General features: G+C 39.6%; 1 protein-coding gene and 2 pseudogenes across 1 annotated transcript in view; 1 reads left to right on the top strand and 2 right to left on the bottom strand.

The window, feature by feature from the left end:
• Window positions 1–21,608, top strand: part of BMP2K (BMP2 inducible kinase) — a 187,559-nt gene that overhangs the window by 10,603 nt on the left and 155,348 nt on the right. The gene's annotated exons all lie outside the window — the stretch shown is intronic.
• Window positions 12,687–13,234, bottom strand: LOC102835888 (annotated as a pseudogene).
• The window catches only part of LOC102838521, a 21,108-nt pseudogene continuing 14,289 nt past the window's right edge, over window positions 14,790–21,608 (bottom strand).

The raw sequence follows: 21,608 nt of genomic DNA, 5'->3' as shown, positions 1-21,608 counted from the left end.
AAGGGACGCTGCCTGTCTTAGGTGGTCAGTGCGAATTCCTCAGTCTTACCAGTCACTGAGACTCATTGCAGCATGGCAATGGCTCTGTCTTAAGTAGCCGAGGTTCCACGTGATCCTTATCCGTCTCTGGCCACACGTCCAGCATAAACAGCCGCCATCCGAGGAAGGCAGGGAGGGAGGAGATCAGCTGGGGTGTATGTCCATTTTCATAAAGCACCATAGGAACGTACCTTTTACTAGTATAGCGGTTTAAGACCACAGACTGTTTTTTGCTTCCATCACTCATTATAGGTCTTTCTCAACTTAACCGTATGATCCACAATAGCTCTTACAAAGCCTTAATACATATACCCTCACAATAAAATGAAAGTGATTTGAAGCAAAGAATACTATGAATATTATTTATAACCCATGTTCCTTTTTTTGGATTGTATCATTGTAGGGTGACTCCTAGGATGTAGATTTTATTATCCGTTGATATATTTTCTGGAGGTGGCAGTTTGTTCAAGAACAAGCTACAGTAATTGAAACAATTATTCCCAGTTTTCAGTGTTTCAAAAAATATAATGAAATTGTATATTTTATCTCCAATAAAGGTGCTAAATTGCACTAACAAATCAAATATACCTGTAGTCAGCTATATTAATATTGATGTATTCTTTGCAGATTTAAAAGGTTATGTTTTTATTTGAAAAACAATGAAAATGAATTAATATTTTTTAGGTATCCTGGTTTGACGCTGTAGGGTAGGATAAGCACTGGCCTGTGAGGTCCTGGTGTGGTGCTGTAGGATAAGCATTGTCTGTGGTTCAAACTCACCAGCCACTCTTTTGAAACCCTATACAGGGTCACTATGAGTCAGAAATGACTCCACGGCACTTAGCAACAACAATAACAATATCATTCAACAGGGGTCTATAGGTAAGAAAAGTAGAAAAGATCCTTGGTAATGTTAATGATAGGGAACAAAAAATTTGATGTCCTTTCTCACATCACTGATTCTACAGCTTTACTGACCTTATTATCTTGGTTCTGTTTTTCATCTACCGTCCCATTTTTGCCAAAACTCAGACTAGAACATATTACACATAGTTCGTAGCTATGAAAATGATATAAAGCCTTGTCTTGAAATTCCAAAATAGCAACCACAGTTTTCTAGCATTCTGGGCTTAAGGTTTCATCTCCAGAAGGTTGAGATGGCTTGTTCCTTGATCTTGTCTTATGCCCATCTGGTACACCATTCATCCATCTACAAAGTTTGCCATTTTAGAGCCGTTGGAAAGTTGAGGGGTTAATGACTGAGCTCTTTTAAATATAGTTGGGCACTTAGTTAATTTGGAGATTTTCTGTCTGTGTGCTTCATCCTTATAAAATGAGATATCCAGCTCATTTTTGCTAACAGTTTCAAAAGTTTGTCTGCAGAAAAGTACTGTTATATCTTTCTCATAGAAATACTTTAAGAATTTTTGGTTTTGTCTTAGTCATGGAGAAGTCTAGTAATATTAAAGTTGTGGTGATGGCTGTGTGCCATTGAGTTGGTTCCGACTCATAGCAACCCTGTATAGGGTTTCCGATGCTGAAAATCTTTACTGGAGCAGAAATCCTCATCTTTCTCTGATGAAATGTCTGGTGAACTCAAACTGCTGACCTTGTTGTGGTTAGCATAACCCACTGCACCACCAGAGCTCCAATGACATAGTATAGGGTGTCGTTTTTTAAAGAGACATTTTACAGTGAATATTATTTTACAACAGGAAATGGTTGCTACTGGCTCCCCCCCCCCCCCCTTTTCTTTCCTATATAAAGTAGTGCCTTCTTGGAAGCAACTGTTAAAAAGAAGGTGCAAAACTTGGAGTTGGGCCATCTGCTGATCCCAGTTCTGCCATTTACATTGTGACATTTTGATACCATTTTTTTCAAGCAAAATAACTAGGGACTGGATAAAGATGATCTGTAACATTTTTTTGTTCATTTTAGCTTTTTTTGAGTCTGTATAATTGATTTTTATTGTTCCTTTTAATAGCAGAGCATGGGGTGTGAGGTGGGGGTAGAGACAGTAAAGAGTACCTAAAGACTGAAATTGTAGTAAGTGGACTGTATTTGATCTTTATACATTTCAGGCTTTTTGGGCACACTTTATCATGGATTAGCAATTTTTTTTTTTAATACCACTTTATATAAGTACTTCTTAATCATTGGGAAAAAGTCTTTCTAAGTAGTTCTACCTTATGTGGTATGTCTTAATCATAGGAAAAGATTCTTTACTCCTTGATAAAAGGAGAGATGGGTTCTGAAATAAAATTATGTGGCATTTTGGGAGTACTGTTTTGTTATCTGTGAGAAAGAGTGCTATGTAAACTTAGATTTTGTAAGATATAGCTTTCAGAGGGTTCTTGCTGTTACGTGCCATCGAGTTGGTTCCGACCCATAGTAACCCAGTATAAGGTTTCCAAGGAGAGTTTGGTGAGCTTAAACCACCAACCTTGTGGCTCAGACCGACTCTGCAGTCCAGCGCCTTATTAACCCACAGTGCCACACCAGGACTCCTTTTCAAAGGGTTTGCGACCTTAAAATTGCTTATTTTACATTTTAACAATTTGTGTTCTCCAAGAAACTCATTTTTCATATATGTATTTTGAAGGGTTTCAGGAAATAAAGACATTTTCTTATTTAGTTGTGAAGTTTTTATTTGGAAACAATTGTTGTTGTTGTTAAGTGCCGTCGAGTCGCTTCCAACCCATAGCGACCCTGTATAGGGGTTTCCAAGGAGCAATCTGTGCGGAAAAATTAGGACCGTACTGTCTTGGAATAAGATTATAGATAGACAGTTTATAGCTAAGAGCGTTCTGATTCAATGTGGCTGTATAGGAAAAACAAGAACTGTTCCTTTGAATTTTCAAGGCTGTATATATATCTTCATGGAAGCGGACTGCATGCTTTTTTTCCCTTGGAGCAGCTGGTTGATTGAAATGCTGACCTTTGTGCAATGCTTAATACACTGCACAAAAAGGGCTTCTTTAAGTTATTTTACCTATGATAACGTGTGAGGAATTTGGTACTTTTGTTTCCAGTGCTGTCAACACTAATTTGAGGCCTTAATAGTGTAGTGGTTATGAGTCGGGCTACTTAACCTCACGGTTAACAGTTCAAAACTACCAGCTGCTTATTCCTTGGGAGAAAGATGTGGCTTTCTGCTCCCATAAAGACTTACAGCCTCGTAAACCTTATGAAGGGTCGCTATGAGTTGGAACCAACTCCACAGCATGCCATCAACACCAACACCAGTGCTTCTCAGGAGACCTTGGTTGGTGCAAATGATTAACTCACTTGACTGCTACCTATAAGATTTGTTGGAGGTTTCGTTTCATCTGAAGGTACCTCTGAAGAAGGCCTGACAGTGTACTTCTGAAAAAACAACCTTTGAAGATTCTGTGGAGTACAGTTCTACTCACACACAGGGTCACTATGAACCAGACAGGTTTGATGGCAACTGGTTAATACATCTCATTTAAAGAATTTCATTAGTATGTAGACTGTTAATGGACTTTCAGACTCTTCTCTTGCTAAACTAACTTTTTTTATTTTTTTATTTTAAAGCTTTTATTGTGCATTGAATGATGATGACTTACATGGGAGAACATCAGTTTTGCACTTATCCTATTGTATTTTTTATCATTGCAATGATTACAATCCTTTCCATGCATCACCATTCAACAGTATTTGCTTCTATTCCCTGCTTTTTGTTTTTGATGTACACAACACTCAGGAATATATAATAATTTAAATAACCAAAGGGTACATTTTGCAAGCCTGCCTGCTGGTCACCAACACACAGCCTTTCTCTTTCCATGAGGCTAGAATCCTCAGCTGCTCTATCTCTCGATGTCATCATCTCTGCCTCCATCTCTGGTGTTGTTGCTTCTCTGGATAGGGTCCCACATTCTGCTCATGCTTTTCTCCCTTGATGCTCCTAGAGTCCTCTGTACCTGGAATGCAAGCTTAACTACTCCCCAGTTTATGTTACAAAACTTTAACCTGTATATTTACAGTAATCACAATTAGTCATGATAACAATTACTCACTATTTTCATCTAGACAAGATGAAAACTATTCAGTGGGGGATTTTACCTTCCCCTGCACACTCTGAAACTGAAGTCCCTCTTGAAAACTTGTAAGCCAGCCACTTTGTGCCTTTATAGTAACCCCCCCCCCCCGCCCCCCATTTTAGGTAGTCAATATCTAAGTTGTTACTGTTGTTAAGTGCCATCGAGTCGATTCCGACCTATAGTGACCCTATATACTGTGTCCAAGGAGCAGCTGGTGAGCTTGAACCACTGACCTTGCAGTTCAAACGATGCATTAGCCTACAGCACCACACCAGGACTTCAATGTCTAAATTGCCTATCCCTAAACTAACACTTGCACTCCTCATTTTAGTTTATTTCTGAGAGGACTTCTGAACATGTCACTCTTTTATTTGCCTAACCAAGTGAATTTATTACTCTGGGGTTAAAGGCTCTCTGCAGTTTGACCCTAGCCCATCTCTCCAGCATAAATGTCTTAATGTACATATAGAGCCCTGGAGTTCTGATTTGCTGACTTGAAAGGCTGATGATCCTAACCCACCCGTTGACTCTGTACACTATTGTAACCATTGTAGCTAAGAAATCGGATAGTGCAGTTCTGTTTTGTTACATTGGGTCACTGTGAGTCAGAATTGACTGGGCAGCACCTAACAAAAACATATACCAGGGGGCTTCAAAAAGTCCATTGAAAAATAGAATGAAAAGATACCGGGACTTTTTTCCACTAGCTTTTTGAAGCTCCCTCATATATGTCTCTATACATTCTTAATATTTCTTGAATTTGGCTGGTGTTGTCACATTCTGGTATTTCAACTTAGGTTGTTACATTATCCTGGAATGTGGACACCTGCTTCCCTCATCTGTTGAAATAGGGGCTTTCTGGATACATTTAAATTAGTTACTTTTTTGCAACTTTTATTTTTCTGTGAAGTCTTGCATTCAACCAAATGAGTATAATTATACCTTTCTTTAACTCCCTGTGTAACAACTGCTACTTATGTAGCATTTATTTTACATAGCTTTGTTCTGTTCTAATATGAGGTTTTCTGTACTACATACAAGATTGCAAACTCCCAAGGTTTGGGTTTTACTCATTCTTAATCTCCTTAGTGCTGTTCTCATAGGTATGCAGTACATTTATGAGAAATTGAATTTTTGAATTGAAAAGCACTTCAGAGGGCCTCTAAAAATTTACTATAAAACAAATGAATAGCAACAATACTTAGCATATTTACTATTCATTTAAGGAGCTCTGGTAGCATAGTGATTGCAAATTGAGCTGCTAACCACAAGGTCATCAGTTTGAAACTACCAGCTGTTCCGTGGGAGAAAGATAAGGCTTTCTGTTCCCGTAAAGATTTACAGCCTCGGAAACCCTTACAAGGTCGATATGAGTTGGCACCAACTCCACGCCACATCACCACCACCACCACCACCACCACTATCCATTTGATGTGTAGGAGCAGTGTGGCTCCACCTTTTAAGTTCCATTATAGACACTAAAATTATTTCTTAGAAATGTGTGATGTTCATGTAGGTTCACAATTATCTAGATACATGAAAAAGCCACAACCTAATTAATTTTGGGATTCCTAACCTATTTCATTTGTTATTATTTCATCCATAATATGTATTTGTTTTTTGAACACTGCATTATTCTATAATTAGGTATGGCTCTTAAGGTATTCTAGTCTGACTTTCCTTGAGCCACGTCATCATGTCACTAAAGAAAGCCACCACCATGGGGGAGGGGATCAGAGACAGAGGGGAGGAGAGCAGTGGCAACATCTAAACAATCACTCTGGTGAGCTGATCTTATGGAAACAATTTAGAAAATAATCAAATGGCCATGACTTCCTCTTGAGTGACTTATACTACCAAAGCTTAATATGGGACAACTGGTATCTAAGATAAAGATGGGTAAGGAATAAGTTGACACCCACTCACTGCCATTGAGTTTATTCCAACTCATAGTAACTCTGTATAAGGTTTTTAAATTTGTAAATCTTTACAGACAGTATCATCTTTCTCCAGCAGAGCAGCTGATGAGTATAAAACACCAATTTTGCGATTAGCAGTTCAGTTCTTATCCCACAGTGCCACCAGGGCTTCTGAAGGAATAAGGAGAAGGGTATCTTAGTTTCTTAATGTGCTGAGGGAAGGAAATGAGTGACTGTTAACTTGAGCATCCTCTTATTGGCCTTTGTGACATCATGGTTGTTAGGTGCCTCTGAGTTAGTTCAAACTCATAGCGACTCTTATGTACAACAGAATGAAACACTGCCTGACCTTGTACCATCCACACAATCATTGTTATACTTGCTCCCATTACTGCTACCACTGTGCCAATCCATCATTTTTAGGGTCTTCCTCTTTTTCGCTGACCCTCCACTTTACCAAGCATGGTGCCTTTCTGTAGAGACTGATCCCTCTTTTTTTCTTTTTTAATGTTTTATTGTGAATTATGTGATAGTTTACACGGGAGAACATTAGTTTTACATTCATCCTATTGTATATCATTTCATTGCCAGCAAGCCTGCTGGCAGCACACAGACCCTCTCCCTCTGGCATTAAAGTCCCCAGCCACTCCAACTCTCCATGTCATCGTCTCAGCCTCCATCTTTGGCGTCACTGCTTCTCTGGGTGCAGTCCCGCTCTCTGCTCTTCTCCCTTGATGGTGTCAGGGACCTCCTCTCTTAGACTGCAAAGTTAGTCACTCTCCTCCTTGCTACAAAATGTCTGCCTTTACCTTTCCAATCCTCACAATCGAGACTTAGTCCTCTTGATGACATGTCTGAAGTATGAGAGACAAAGTTTAGCCATCCTTGCTGATAAGCATTCTGGCTGTACGTCTTTCAACACAGATTGGTTTGTTCTTTTGGCAGTCCATTGTACAAATTAAATTCTTCTCAAACACCATAACACAAATGCATCAGTTTTTCTACAGTCTTTGTCGTTCGTTGTCCAGCTTTTGCATGTTTTTATGAGGCTGTTGAAAATACTCAGGATTCCATGGCACACTACCACCACCACCTTAGTGCTTACACTGCCATCTTTGTTCTTGAACACTTTAAAAAGAGGTCTTGTTCAGCAGATCTGCTTAATGTAATACATTGTTTGATTTCTTGACTGCTACTTCCATGAGTGTTAGTAATGGATCCAAGCAAAATGAAGTCTTTGACAACTTCTGTCTTGTTACTTACTGGTTGAGCTATGAGGATTTTTGTTTTCTTTACATTGTGATGCAACCCATACTGAAGGTTGTGGTCTTTGATGTTCATCAATAAGGATTTTAAGTCCTCTGCTTTCAGCAAGCAAGATTGTATCATCCTCATATCATAGGTTATTAATAAGTCTTCCTCAAGTCCTAATACTGCATTCTCTTTCATATGATCCAGCTTCTCAGATTATTTGCTCTGAACACAGATTTAATTAAGTATGATGAAAGAATATAACAATGGTGCACATCTTTCCTGATTTTAAACCATTCAGTGTCTCTTTGTTCTGTTCCAATGAGTGTACATATGTTGAAAGTCTTTATTTAGTAAAACACAGATAAACATCTCTCTGGTAGTCTCTGTTTTCAGCCAAGATTCATCCAAAGTCAGCAATGATAGCCAGTGTTCCACCTCATCTGAATCTGGTTTGCACCTCTGGCAGTTCCTTATCAGTCTACTGTTACAACCATTTTTGAACGAGCTTTAGCAAAATTTATTTCCATATGATATTAATGATATTGTCCTATGATTTCTGCATTCCATTGGATCATGTCTCTTTAGAATGGGCACAAATATGGATCTCTTCCAGTCAGTTGGCAAGGTAATTGCCTTCAACATTTCTTGGAGTAAATGAGTGAGTGCTGCCAGTGTTGCATCAGTTTGTTAAAAGATTTCAGTTTGTATTCCATCAGTGCCCAGAGCCTTGTTCTTTGCCAGTGCCTTCAGTGCCACTTGGACTTCTTCCTTCCATACCATTGGCTCTTGATTAAATGCTACCATTTGAAATGGTTGAACATTGACCATTTCTTTTTGGTACAGTGATTCTGTATATTCCTTCCTGTTTCTTTTGCTGTTTTCTGCATCATTCAATATTTTGTCCACGTTGTTGTTTTTATTAAGTGCCGTTGAGTCTGTTCCATCTCATAATGATCCTGTGTAGCGTTTCCCAGGGGTGGCTGGTGAGCTTGAACCACTGACCAGTCCTTCAGAATTGCAAGTTGAATCTTGAATTTTTTCTTCCATTTTTTTCAGCTTGAGAAATGCTGAGGGTGTTTTACTCTTTGGTTTTCTAACTTCAGTTCTTTGCACATTTCATTACTTTGTCTTTTCAAGCTGCCCTTTGAAATTTTGTGTTCAGCTCTTTTACTTCCTAATGTTTCCCATTTGCTTTAACATCTCTGTTGGAGAGCAAGTTTCAGAGTCTCTATTGACATCCATTTTCTTTCTTGTCTTCTAAATGACCTTTAGCTTTTTTCCTGTATGATGTTCTTGATGTCATCCCACAATTCTTCTGGTCTTTTTTTTCAGTGTCTAATATATCAAATCTGTTCTTGAAATGATCTCTAAATTCAGGTGGGATATGTTCAGTTTTATATTTCAGCTCTTGTGGACTTGTTTTCATCTTCGTCAGCTTTAGCCTGAACTTGCATATGAACAATTGATGAACTGTCCCACAGTCTGCTCTTGGCCTTGTTTTGTTTGATTATATGAAACTTTACCATTGTCTCTTTCCATGGTGGTTGCTGGTTATGTGCCGTGGAGTCGGTTCCGACTCATAGTGACCCTGTACAGGGTCTCTGAGGCTGAAATCTTTACGGGAACAGAAAGCCTCATCTTTCTCCCGTGGAATAGCTGCTGACTGCGGTTCGCAGCCCAACTTGTAACCACTACACTACCAGAGCTCCTTCCATAGTTGTAGTCAATTTGGTTTCTGTTTATTCCATCTGGTGTATAGTAATCTTTTATGTTGTTTAAAAACGGTTTCACAGTGAATAAGTCATTGGTTTTGCTGAATTCCATCTTGTGATGTCCAATATCACTTCTGTCACCAAGGCCATATTTTCCAACTACTGATCCTGTTTCTTTGTTTCCAACCTTTGCATTCTAATCATCAGTAGTGATGGTGTTGGTGGTTGTGGTTATGTGCTGTGGAGTCAGTTCCAACTCATAGCAGCCCTGTACAGGGTTTCCGAGGCTGTAAATCTTTATGGGAGCAGAAAGCCTCATCTTTCTTTCACGGAACAGCTGGTACTTTTGAACTGTTGAGCTTATGGTTTGCAGCCCGATTCATAACCACTACGCTACCAGAACTCCTTAATCACCAGTAGTAAATATCATTATATCTTGATTATATGTTTGATCAATTTCAGACTGAAGAAGTTAGTAGAATTCTTCAGTTTCATCACCATTGGCTTTTTAGTGGTTGGTGCCTAAATTTGAATAATTTTGGTGCTAACTGGCCTTCCTTGTTTGTTAAGTGCCGTTGAGTCGAGTCCAACTCACAGTGAACCTGTATAGGATTTCCAAGGAGCAGCTGGTGGGTTTGAACTGCCAACCTTGTGGTTCATAGTCCATTGCTGACCCTATAGCATTATACTAGGTGCCTGGTCTTCACTGTAGGTGTATGGATATTATCCTATCATAGGCTGCATTATACTTCAAGATGGATCTTGAAATGTTCTTTTTGATGATAAATATGATGCCATTCCTCTTCAGTTTCTCATTTCCATCTTAGTAAATCATGTGATTCTCTGATTCATAGTAAATCATGTGGTTCTTTGATTCAGAATCACCAATCCATTTCAGCTCATTATTGCCCATGATTTATTGCCCATCTTTATGCATTCCATTTCATTTTGAAAACTTCCAATTTGTCTAGATTCATACTTCGTACATTCCAAGCTCTGATGATGAGTGGATGCTTGCAGCTGTTTCTCTTTATTTTGAGTTGTGTCACATCAGCAAATGAAGGTCCCAAATAGTCACGTCATCACAGTCAACTCTACTTTAAGGAGGTAACTCTTCCCCGGCTGTATTTTGAGTGCTTTCCAACCTGAGCGGCTCATCTTCTGGAACTATATTTGACAGTATTTTGGTGCTATTCGTAACGTTTCAATATTCAATATTCTGGTGCTATCTGAAAGTTTTCACTGCTATTCATGAAAGTTTTCAGTGGCTAACCACTCAGAAAAAGTCTGCTTCTCCTTGCTCCTGGTCTATCTTTGTCTGGAAGCTCAGCTGAACCCTCTCCACTCTGGGTGACCCTGATGGTATTTATTAATACTGGTGGCACATCTTCCAGTAAAATAGAAACATGCGTGCCATCACAGCTTGGCGAACTGTCACACGAGTGTGTTTATTTTTAAGGTAGAGAGACAGTGAATCAGCTTTTACATTAGGACATGTGTAAACCTGGTCAGAAGGTAACAAAATCTATGCAGTTTTGTAAATAACTAATCATTGCACGTGTCATTCTAACATTTCTTCTTTGGTTTCAGGGTCCGGGTCCAGGGGACAGAAGTGTTCCCACACACCAGTCTACTTGCCTAAATGCTTCCTTTATTTATTTTCCTTTATTTTTTGTAAATATTTTCCTTTATAAAAACTGATTGGAGCTTTTTATATACTAAGGTATTGTCTTTTGAAGAGTTGTCAGTGCTTAGTCTAGAGTTTACTGTTCATTATGGAATCATTAAGGTGACTAGTAGTAAAAAGGTTCAGACATAATACAGTAAAAGATAATACTGATGAATATTGTCAGGACTATTTTTCTAGAGTGGGATTACACATCCCTGGCTGTGACCCACTTTTTTATGATCTGACTTGTGTAACAGAATTCTCCTACTGAATGCTAATAGTCTATTCTTTGTATACAAAAACCAACAAAAAAGTCAATGCTTAAATGACTTAAAATCTGTGGGACATGTGTTTTGAGTTATTTTTCTGTAAGTAGGAGTTGTGTAAGCTTAGTTTATGGTTCTTTCTGTGGTCAGTAACAGAAGTTATTAAGGAAGTATACAGTTCACTAGTTGTGTGTGCAGTAATGTGACTGAAGAGGATATTGGGGAGGTGAAGAGGGGGGATACAGTAAATGTAATAGGTCTATGGTCTCATTGGTACAAAGTTAGATGAAGTCATCTAATCAGCCTAGGTTAAAGTCTTAGTAAATTGTTAACTGGATTGTTGAATTTTAGGATTTTTTGACTTTTTAGTAAAATATTGTTTATACAATCAAAATGAGAATGTATAAAGGTCTCAGTCCAAATTGATCAGTACTTTTTTTTTTTAATTCAGTGAAAGTAACCATTAAGAATTTTATGTCTTTCCTCTTCAATGAAGTGGGAACTTTAGAAATGTTGCAAATCCATGAAATTTTGTTTATTTTTAAAAATGTGTTGTATATATATAGTACTTTCCTTGTAAGTATTTTTCTCATAAGGAATGTTGGAAGTGAGTTTGCATGGTGATATATGATCCATAGGAGTCTTGGGGTGACGCTGTGGGTTAGTGTGCCAGACTGCAAAGCCATTTGAACTGCAGAGTTGGTGGTTCAAGCTCACCAGTTGCTCCTTGGACACCCTATACAGGGTCGCTATGGGTTGGAACCGACTTGACGGCACTTAACAACAACAACAACAATATAATCCATAAGGAGCTCTGGTGGCTGAAATAAAGTGCTCGGTTGCTAACTGAAAGGAAAACTGGTCTGCAGGAGGAAAGACCTGGTGATCTCCTCTCCTTAAAGATCACAATGTAGGTAACCCCATGGGCACTTCTGTCTTGTCCTTTAAAGTTGCCATGAGTTGGAATTGACTTGACAGCACATAACAAAGTTGTTCAGAGTGGAATATAACTAATTTCGTTTTCCAGACATTTTGAATATGAGGGGTTCATATTACATATTCAGGGTTCGTTCATAGTACCATTATTTGTCTTCTTTTGCCTTAGAGTTTTCGTTACTAGTGAAGCAATCCCCACTCATGGTGACCTATGTGTATAGAGTGTAAACTATACTTAGCGTTGTTTTTTTTTCTTTTTTCACTGGAGACAGGAGGTTTTATTGATGCTGTTAGGGGTAGAAAAGGCCCCAGGAGCTGAATCAGTCAGCGGTTGCAAAAGGCCAAGGCACATGAGGGCAGGTTAGGGCACATCTCAACATTCTGTGGCTCTTTCCTTAGGGATGTGAGAGAACATCTTGGGGAGGGGGCAATTCCAAGAGCGAAGGCAGATATTAGGTAGGGATGGCTGAGAGCCTAACCTGAGACACCACAATAGGCAGCAACACCTGTGTGGAAAAGCTGGATGAAATGGTCAGTAGGGAAGATGGGGAGAGGGCATGAGGCTGGCCTCTTGGAACGCGACCCAGCCTTGACCTGGTGAGCTCTTGAGAATACCTGATGTTCCCAAGTGCTGTGAGGCAGGGCCCAAAGCCCCTTTCCTTGCAGGCTTTCTTAAAGAGGAAAGACATTCAGAGAACATGGGCTTCAGGGAGCACACTGGCAAGGAGTGCCAGAATTAGTCCTTAAGGCATAGCTGGGGGCAGACAAGGTGCCAAGGCACAACTGGTAGGGGGACAGGGCAGCCTCCAAGCTGAGTGCCAGGGTCACAAGAGGATGCAGGACTGCCCACGCTTGACTGGTGTGGGATTGAGCACAGCCCGGACAGCCTCAGCAAACACCTCCTTGACGCCGTCCTGCTGCAGGGCAGAACACTTGAGGTAGCACACAGTGTGGATCTGCTTGGCCAGCGCCTGGCCCTGCTCCTTGAGGTGTTGTAAGGTGTCAGGTTGGGCCCTCAGGTCCTTCTTGGTTCCCACTAAGAGGATGGGCATGTTGGGGCAGTGGTGGCACACCTCTGGATGCCACTTGTGTCGCACATTCTCATAGAAGGCCGGGCGGGCAATGGAGAAACAGATGACAAAGACGTTGGTCTGAGGGTAGGAGAGTATGCGGAGGCGGTCATAATCCTCCTGGCCTGCTGTGTCCCACAGGTTCAGTTCACTGTGCACCCATTAACTGCGCTCTGGGCACTGCAATTATCAAACACTGTGGGGATGTACTCCTTGGGAAAGGTGTTAGTTGTGTAGCACATGAGCGGGCACGTCTTTCCCACGGCTCCATTACCCACCACCACACACTTGATGCTCTGCATCCTGGGGTGCAGTTGCTGTAGTGGAGGCAATGCCGCATCCCTCTTCTGGACCCCTCTAGATGCAGTTAACTGGTGCCCTCCCCACGACAGGGGATCTGGGGGGGCAGCCTGTACTTAGGAGTTTTCTCTAAGTTTTATTTCAGTTGTTGAGACTAGACATAGCAAAGCATACACATATCTAGTAGTTTTTACCTGTACAATTTAATTATCATGATTATTTACATCATACTGTGCCAACTACAAAGGTGAGTCATAATTTATCCACACCCTGGCTGGGTTGTTGTTGTTAAGTGTCGTCGAGTCGGTTCTGACCCATAGCGACTCTGTATAGGGTTTCCAAGGTGTGACTTGTGAGCTTGAACCACCGTCCTTGCAGGTCAAACCGACTTTGCAGTTAAGTGCATAAACCCACAGTGCCATACCAGGACACTGGCTGTAGAATTTATTTTAATCACTCTTTAGAAAATAAAATACATAATTTTCAATATAATCTCCTTACTTTTCAATGGATGTTGTCCAAATCCACTGCCAACAATTTAATTCCAACTCATAGCAACTCTGTAAGATAGAGTAGAACTGCTCTGTAGGGTTTCTTAGACTGTAAATCTTTATGGTTGCAGGCAGCCTCATCTTTTTCTTATGAAACAGCAGTGGGTTTGAACCACTGACTTTGTACTTAGAGTAGCTCAGTGCTTATTTCACTATGTCACTAGGGCTCCTAGAACTGTCAAGTAAGTAACATGAAATTATAGTATCTTAGTCCTTCCAATTAAATCTATCAGTGTAGTATCTGGTATCTGCTGTAGGGAGGAAGGAAAGGGAGAAGAGGCAGAGAAATATAAATAGTCCAGTCTTGTACCTCCCTTGTAATCACTGTCATTCTTGAGCCCGTTGTTTCAGCCACTGTGTTACTCTACCTCCTTGACTATCTTCTTTTTTTGTTGATCCTCTGCATTGCCAAGAATGATATCTTCTTCCAGTGATTGGTCCTTCCTGGTAATATCTCCAAAGAACTTAAGACAAAATCTTGAAAGTTTTACTTCTAAGGAACATTCTGGCAGCACTTTTTTCAAGACAGATTTGTTAATTCTTCTGGCAGTTCATGGTATATTCAATATTCTTTGCCAACACTATAATTCAAATACATTGAGTTTTCTGTAGTCTTCCTTACTTATTTTCCAGTTTTCACATGCATATGAGGCAATGAAAATCAGGGCTTAGGTCAGGAGTACCTTAGACATCTTTTCTTCCTTTTTTTGTTTTACATTCCAGGCATCTTTATTTTACATCTATTATGGTGCTTTGATGCCCTGGTGTTGCACTGTAGGATAAGCACTGGACTTTAAGGTCACTTTGAACAGTAAGGTTGGCAGTTCAAACTCTTCACCAGCCTCTTCTCAGAAACCCTACATGCAGGGTCACGATGAGTCAGAGCTGACGTGATGGCACATAGCAACAACAACAGTGGTGCTTTAGAATAAGCACTGGACTGCTAACCACAAGGCTGGCAGTTCAAACACACCCAGTCGATGCTGAGAAATGTTGTATAGGTTTGCTATGAATTGGAACTGCCTTGCCAACAGCGTGCCAGCAGCTCAGGCTCCTTTCCTTGGGTTCTCACAAACTGTGCCTATCTAGGTGGAGCAGGCTGGTGCTTCAGTTGAACCCAGGTACCTTTATCTTTGGCTTCCTTCTTTTTCTGATTATTTCCTTTCACATGCTTCAGGAAACTGTCTCAGCCATGAGGGTGCTTAATGTGCTCAATATGCACATTAGTTCTCTTGGCAAGAATCTTACCCTTAACTTGTTTGTTCACAGCAATGCCAGTAGCATGCTGGGTCATGTTGTTGCAGACTCTTCTGGTTTTGCCATGATAACATTTGTTGGACTTTCCAATTTGAATTATGTCCATTCCCTTGATGTCCACAATGATGTCTTTCTTGTAGATTCTCATATATGTGGCCAGTGGAACAACTCTCTCTGTTTTCTGAAAATCCCGGAGAACCTGTAATTTGGTGCCTCTCCTCTTTCCCTTTGTCGCTTTGGCAGATTACTGCAAGGTGAGGATTACAATCTAAAGAAAGGCAAATGACATCTTTACTGTTTAGCAGTTTATGGAGGCCTTTGCAGCAGATTTGCTCAGTCCAGTATGTCATTTGATTTCTTGAGTGTGGATCCAAATAAAATGAAATTCTTTACAACTTCAGTCTTTTCCCCATCTATCATGATGTTTCTTATTGGTACAGTTGTGAGGATTTTTGTTTCATGTTGATGTTTAATCCATATTGAGACTATAGTCTTTGATCTTCATCAATAAGCGTTTCAAGTCCCTTCATTTACTGCAAGCAAGGTTGTATCATTGCATATCCCAGGTTGTTAATTAATGAGCCTTTCTCCGATTGTAATGTTGAACAGTTCTTCACTTAATCCAGTTTCTCAGATTATTTGCTCAGCATAAAGATTAAATAAGTATGGTAAAAGGATACAACTCTGGCATACACCTTTCCTGATTTAAAACCATTAAACAGATATCTTCTTGTTCTGTTCAAACAACTGCCTCTTGTTCTATCTATGTACAAGTTCTGCATGAACATAATTACATGCTCTGGAATACCCATTGTATGCAGTATTATCTGTAGTTTGTTATGATCCATACAGTTGAATACCTTTGCATAATCAATAAAGCACAAGTAAACATCTTTCTGGTATTCTCTGTTTATAGCCAAGATCCATCTGATGTCAGCAATAATGTTATTTATTCCTTATCCTCTTCTGCATCTGGCTTGAATTTTTGGCAGCTTCCTATCAATGTACTGCTGAATCCATTTTGGAATTATCTTCAGCAACATTTTACTTGCATGTGATATTATTGATATTGGATGATTTTCATATTCTTGTTGGGTCACCTTTCTTTGAAATGGGCACAAATATGGATTTCTTCCCTTTGGTTGGCTGGGTAGCTGCCTTCCAAATTTCTTGGCATGATCACATGTCCAGTGCTGCATTGTTTGTTGAAACATTTCCATTTGCATTCCATTAATTCCTGGAGTCTTTTTTGCACCAGTGTCTTCAGTGCAGCTTCAACTTCTTCCTTTAGTACTCTTGGTTCTTGATCATATGCTACTACTTCTTTTTTTGTTGTTGTTGTTAAATTTTCATTAAACCTCTAGTTTCCTTAATTAACAACTGCATCTTTTTTCCTTCATCCAAGAACCCCTACAGGGGCTAAACAAGGGCCATCCATGGGAGACAGACCATATAGATTAGTCTTGAGATGGATTGAATGTTCATATGTAGGACAATCAAAGGAAAACAAATCACAAAGGAAAGGGAACATAGTTAACAAAGAAAACACCAAGGGTGAGGGACAATAGACATACATTAACTGTTAAAAGATAAAGAAGTCAAAAGTCAAGTGGATCCAGGACAAGTTATGACATCAGAATTGGGGAAGATTCATACAACATTGCTTGCTGAAATCAAAAAGCACTTAAAATACTTAGTGATGAAGATGAAAGACCACATATGGTTTGTACCTCAGTGTAAAAAAAACAAAAATCCTTTCCACTGAACCAATAGAAAACTTCATGATAAATGGAGAAAAGATTGAAATTGTCAAAGACTTCTTTTTGCTTGGATCCACCATAAAAACTCATGGAAGCAGCAGTCAAGAAATCAAATAACATATTTATTGCATTAGGCAAATCTGTTGAAGAGCAAAGGTGTCAGTTTGAGGACTAAGACACGCCTCACCCAAGCCATGGTATTTTCACTAGGCTCATATGCATGTGAAAGTTTGACAATGAATAAGGAAGACTGCAGAAGAATTGATGCATTTGGAATTATAGTTTAAGAGGAGAATATTGAAAGTACCGGGAGCTCTGGTAGCGTAGTGGTTACGAATCGGGCTGCGAACCTTAAGGTCAGCGGTTCGAAACTACCAGCGGCTCCGCGGGAGAAAGATGAGGCTTTCTACTCCCGTAAAGATTTACACCCTCGGAAACCCTGTACAGGGTCGCTATGGGTCGGACCCGACTCGATGGCACTTAACAACAACAACAACATTGAAAGTACCATGAGCTACCAAAAGAACAAACAAATCTGTATCTGTTTTGGAAGAAATACAGCCAGAATGTGCTTTGGAAGCCAGGATGGCCAGACTTTGTTTCTCGTATTCCGACATATATTATCAGGGGAGACCACTTGCTGAAGAGGGATATCATCGTGCTTCTTAAAGTGAAGGGTCAAAGAGGAAGATCCGCAATGAGATTGATTGGCACAGTGAAAGCGGCAGTGGTTTCAAGTGTAGCAACGACTGTGAGGTTGGCGCAGGCCCGGGCAATGTCTCATTCTGTTGTGCATAGGGTTGCTGTGAGTTTACTGACTCAATGGCACCTAATAACAGCATTCCTCACTCATTAACATATCTCATTACCCAACATTTCATATTTATACTAATAAAAAATCCCAAACTACTATTCAGCTGTTGTTAAGTGCCATCGAGTCATTCTTACTCATTGTGACCCCTGTATAGAGTTTCTGAGACATTCAGAAATCTTTGTGGAAACGGAAAGCTCCATCTTCCTTGCATGGAGTGCCTTGCGAGCTCTAACTGCTGATCTTATGGTTCGCAGTCCAGTGCTGTGGAGCCACTGCACTCCACTGTCCATCTAGTTTACTCATGTAGTTTGGTAAGGAATGCCAAGGTATCAGGCAAGAGTGAAGAAGGCCAAGGGTATAAGGCAAGAGTAATTGGATGTGAGGAGTATGTGCAGCCTGGCTGTGTCATGATTCTCAGTGATTTGGAAGTTATGCAATGATGTAGTCATCCTCCATTGTGTGATCTGATGTAGGCTTCCTCCATTTTCATATGCGCCAACATGGTCTTTGGAACCTAACCATGTCAATAAGTGAGGTATGAAAAAAAATTTACTTATTCTCCAAAAACTTCTTTATATGAAAAACAATTTTAATTATTTCATTTAGATATTTCTTGTATATAAATATATAAAACAAGATAATTCAATCTAAAATCCATTAACAAATGAATTCAGTTCATTATTTTGTATTTTAGATGGTTACTTTGTAACAATTCTATTTTCATTTGTTTTTATCAATTTTGTTTTAAAGTTTTGAAGACATCTGTAGTTTACACCATTTCCAATTAGAAATGTGAAATGAACATAGGAATAAGCTAACATGCAGACACTTTTTAAAGTATATAGAAATTAAACTAATCTAATACTATAATTAAGGAGCTCTTGTAGCGTAGTGGTTACGAATCGGGCTGCGAACCTTAAGGTCAGCGGTTCGAAACTACCAGCTGCTCCGTGGGAGAAAGATGAGGCTTTCTACTCCCGTAAGGATTTACACCCTCGGAAACCCTGTACAGGGTCACTATGGGTCGGAACCGACTCAACGGCACTTAACAACAACAACAAAAAAAAATGCTATAATTTAGCAACATATTCCAGTATGTGCTTAAATAGAGTTAAAATCATAAATGATAACTTGTGGTTTATAAGGCTAACAAACTAGAACCGCTAAATATTGTATTTCTGAATGTATTTGAGGAGGTTTAAAAGCATGTCAATTTCACATCATCCAGTCCAAGTTAGGACAGGGAAAGGAGACAGGAGAAAATCAAATCAAATCACAGAAGATATAAATTATTCAGGTTGTTGACTTTTCCTGGTATACTGTCCTTTATCACTATATAAGCCCTAACATATTGATACTTATGTGTGCACTTTGTATAAGAGTCTCAAGTGTGCCAAGTAAATATAGTGCTTCTGTAATTACTTCAGAAGTGGGGGAGGGGACAACTGAGAAAAGTAGCAGCAAAGATCCAAAGTTTCAGGTGAGAGTATCTATTACTTTAAGGCCTGATACTAAAACCTTGGCTCAGAAAACAGATACATATTTAAACATTCTGTGTTAGGCTAAAAAGCACATTCTACGGTGTTCCAAACAAGTTTATCTTGATGTTACTAAACACAAATGAGACTTACAAATTGAAAGAATAGTCCATGTTATTCCTCCTTTTCAAAGACAGCTCAATCTATTCTAATTTATTAGACCTGTCAGACAGAGTAGAGCATATTTAATTCACCAAGTTCCTGGCTTAATATTTCATTGACTACATATGCAACTATCATACTAATAGAAAATCATCCAATATTATCTGCTCAGTGCTTTTCAACTACTGTGCATATCTGTCCTATTGAGTATGTACAGGAGTTTGCTATCAGCTTGAGGTGACTGACCTACAGAGGTCTACAACCACTAAGAAGACTGCAGGGATCATCATCTTAGCACATCTGTAACACATAAGTGGGGAAGCTCTGGCCAAACTCTCTAGATATTCAGAAATCAGACTAACACAGCCTTAAAACATTTCACGTATTTTTTATATAGAAAAACTAATCATACTGACAGAAAACAAAATTTGTGCTTAATACTTCCATTTAAATGCATGTTTGTGTGCATACACACACACTCTTGAAACAGCATCAGTATTTTCCCAACAATGAAATATTTGTTTGTAAGTTAGAAATACAAATTTTCAATATACTTTTACTTCCCATGTTCTCATGTTGACTATATAAACCTATGACCACTATGAAAAATACATAAATTACTAAAATGCAAAGTCTTGACTAACACTTTTAGATTGCAAACATCATAAAAAATCAAAGTATATAATGCAAGGGAAATTAACAAGAAGTCTGTGGCCTTTAAAGTCATAAGAGTTGTGTGTAAATTTTCCTGGGGATAAGGATCAAATCCATCACTTGTCTGTCATCTTTTATTGTGGAGGCATGTATGTTGCTGTGATGCTGGAAGCTATGCCACCAGAGTTTTAAATACTATCAGGGTCACCCCATTGTGGACAGGTTTCAGTAGAGCTTCCAGATTAAGACAGGCTAGGAAGAGGGAGAAGTGGACCTCTTCTGAATGTTTAGCTACTGAAAACCTTATGAATAGCAGCAGAATATTGTCAGATATACTGCTGGGATATGAGCCCCTTAGATTGGCAAGCACTCAAAATATGTCTTGAGACGAGCTACTTCCTCAAAGTTGAACTGACCTTAAAGGTGTGGATGGAGTAAAGTGTTCATGTTGTTGTTGTTAGGTGCCATAGAGTCGGTACTGACCCATAGTGACCCTACGCACAGCAGAACGAAACACTGCACAATTCTGGGCCAACCTCACTACTGTTGCCACACCTGAGTCCGTCGATGCTGCCACTTGGCCAATTGATCTCGCTGGGGGGTCTTCCTCTTTTTCTCTGACCCTCCACCTTACCAAACATGATATCCTTCTCCAGCAACTGGTCCCTCCTGACAATATGTCCGAAGTATGAGAATTGAAATTTAGCCATCTTGGCCTCCAAGGAGCAGTCTGGCTGCACTTCTTTCAAAACAGATCTGTTGGTTCTTTTGGCAGCCCATGGCACTTTCAGTATTCTCCTCCAACACCGTAACTCAAAGGCATCAATTCTTCTACGATCTTCTTTATTCACTGTCCAGCTTTCGCATCCAAATGAGGTTTTTGGCTTGGGTCAGGTGCACCTTAGTCCTCAAGCTGACATCTTTGCTCTTTAACACTTTAAAGAGGTCTTTTGCAGCAGATTTGCCTAATGCAATACGTCTTTAATTTCTTGACTGCTGCTTCCGTGAGTGTTGATAGTTGATCCAAGAAGAATGAAGTCCTTGAAAACGTCAATCTTTTCTCCATTGATAAGAATGTTGTAGATTGGGCCAGTGGTGAGGATTTTTGTTTTCTTTACATTGAGATGTAATCCATAGCGAAGGCTGTGCTCTTTGATCTTCATCAGTAAACGTTTTAAGTCCTCTTCACTTTCAGCAAGCAAGGTTGTATCATCTGCATATGGCAGGTTGTTAATGAGTCTTCCTCCAATCCTGATGCCACGATTTTCTTCATAGAACCCAGCTTTTCGGATTATTTGTTCAACGTACAGATTGAATTAGTATGGTGAAAGAACGCAATTTTGTTGCACACCTTTTTTTAAAAAATGTTTTATTTTGAATTATATGATAGTTTCCATGGGAGAACATTAGTCTTACATTCATTCTATCGTATATTGTTTCATTGCTGTGGTTCCAATCCTCTCCATGTATCATCAACCAACCAAAGGGTATACCACTGCAAGCCTGCCCCCTACACTAACCTCTCCCCCCAAGTCTTCAGCACACGGTCGCTCTTCCTCTCTGGATCTAAAGTCCCCAGTGCCACATCATCATCTCTGCCTCCATCTCAGGCATAACTGCTTCTCTGGGTAGGATCCCGCTCTCGGCTTTTCTCCGTTGATGGTCCTAGGGACCTCTGTTCCTAGACTGGAAAGTTAATC

Source organism: Chrysochloris asiatica, unplaced genomic scaffold, assembly GCF_000296735.1.
Source record: "Chrysochloris asiatica unplaced genomic scaffold, ChrAsi1.0 scaffold00214, whole genome shotgun sequence".
Taxonomy (NCBI): domain Eukaryota; kingdom Metazoa; phylum Chordata; class Mammalia; order Afrosoricida; family Chrysochloridae; genus Chrysochloris; species Chrysochloris asiatica.
Note: the sequence above shows the minus strand (reverse complement) of the source record. Positions and strands in the feature narration are given on the sequence as shown.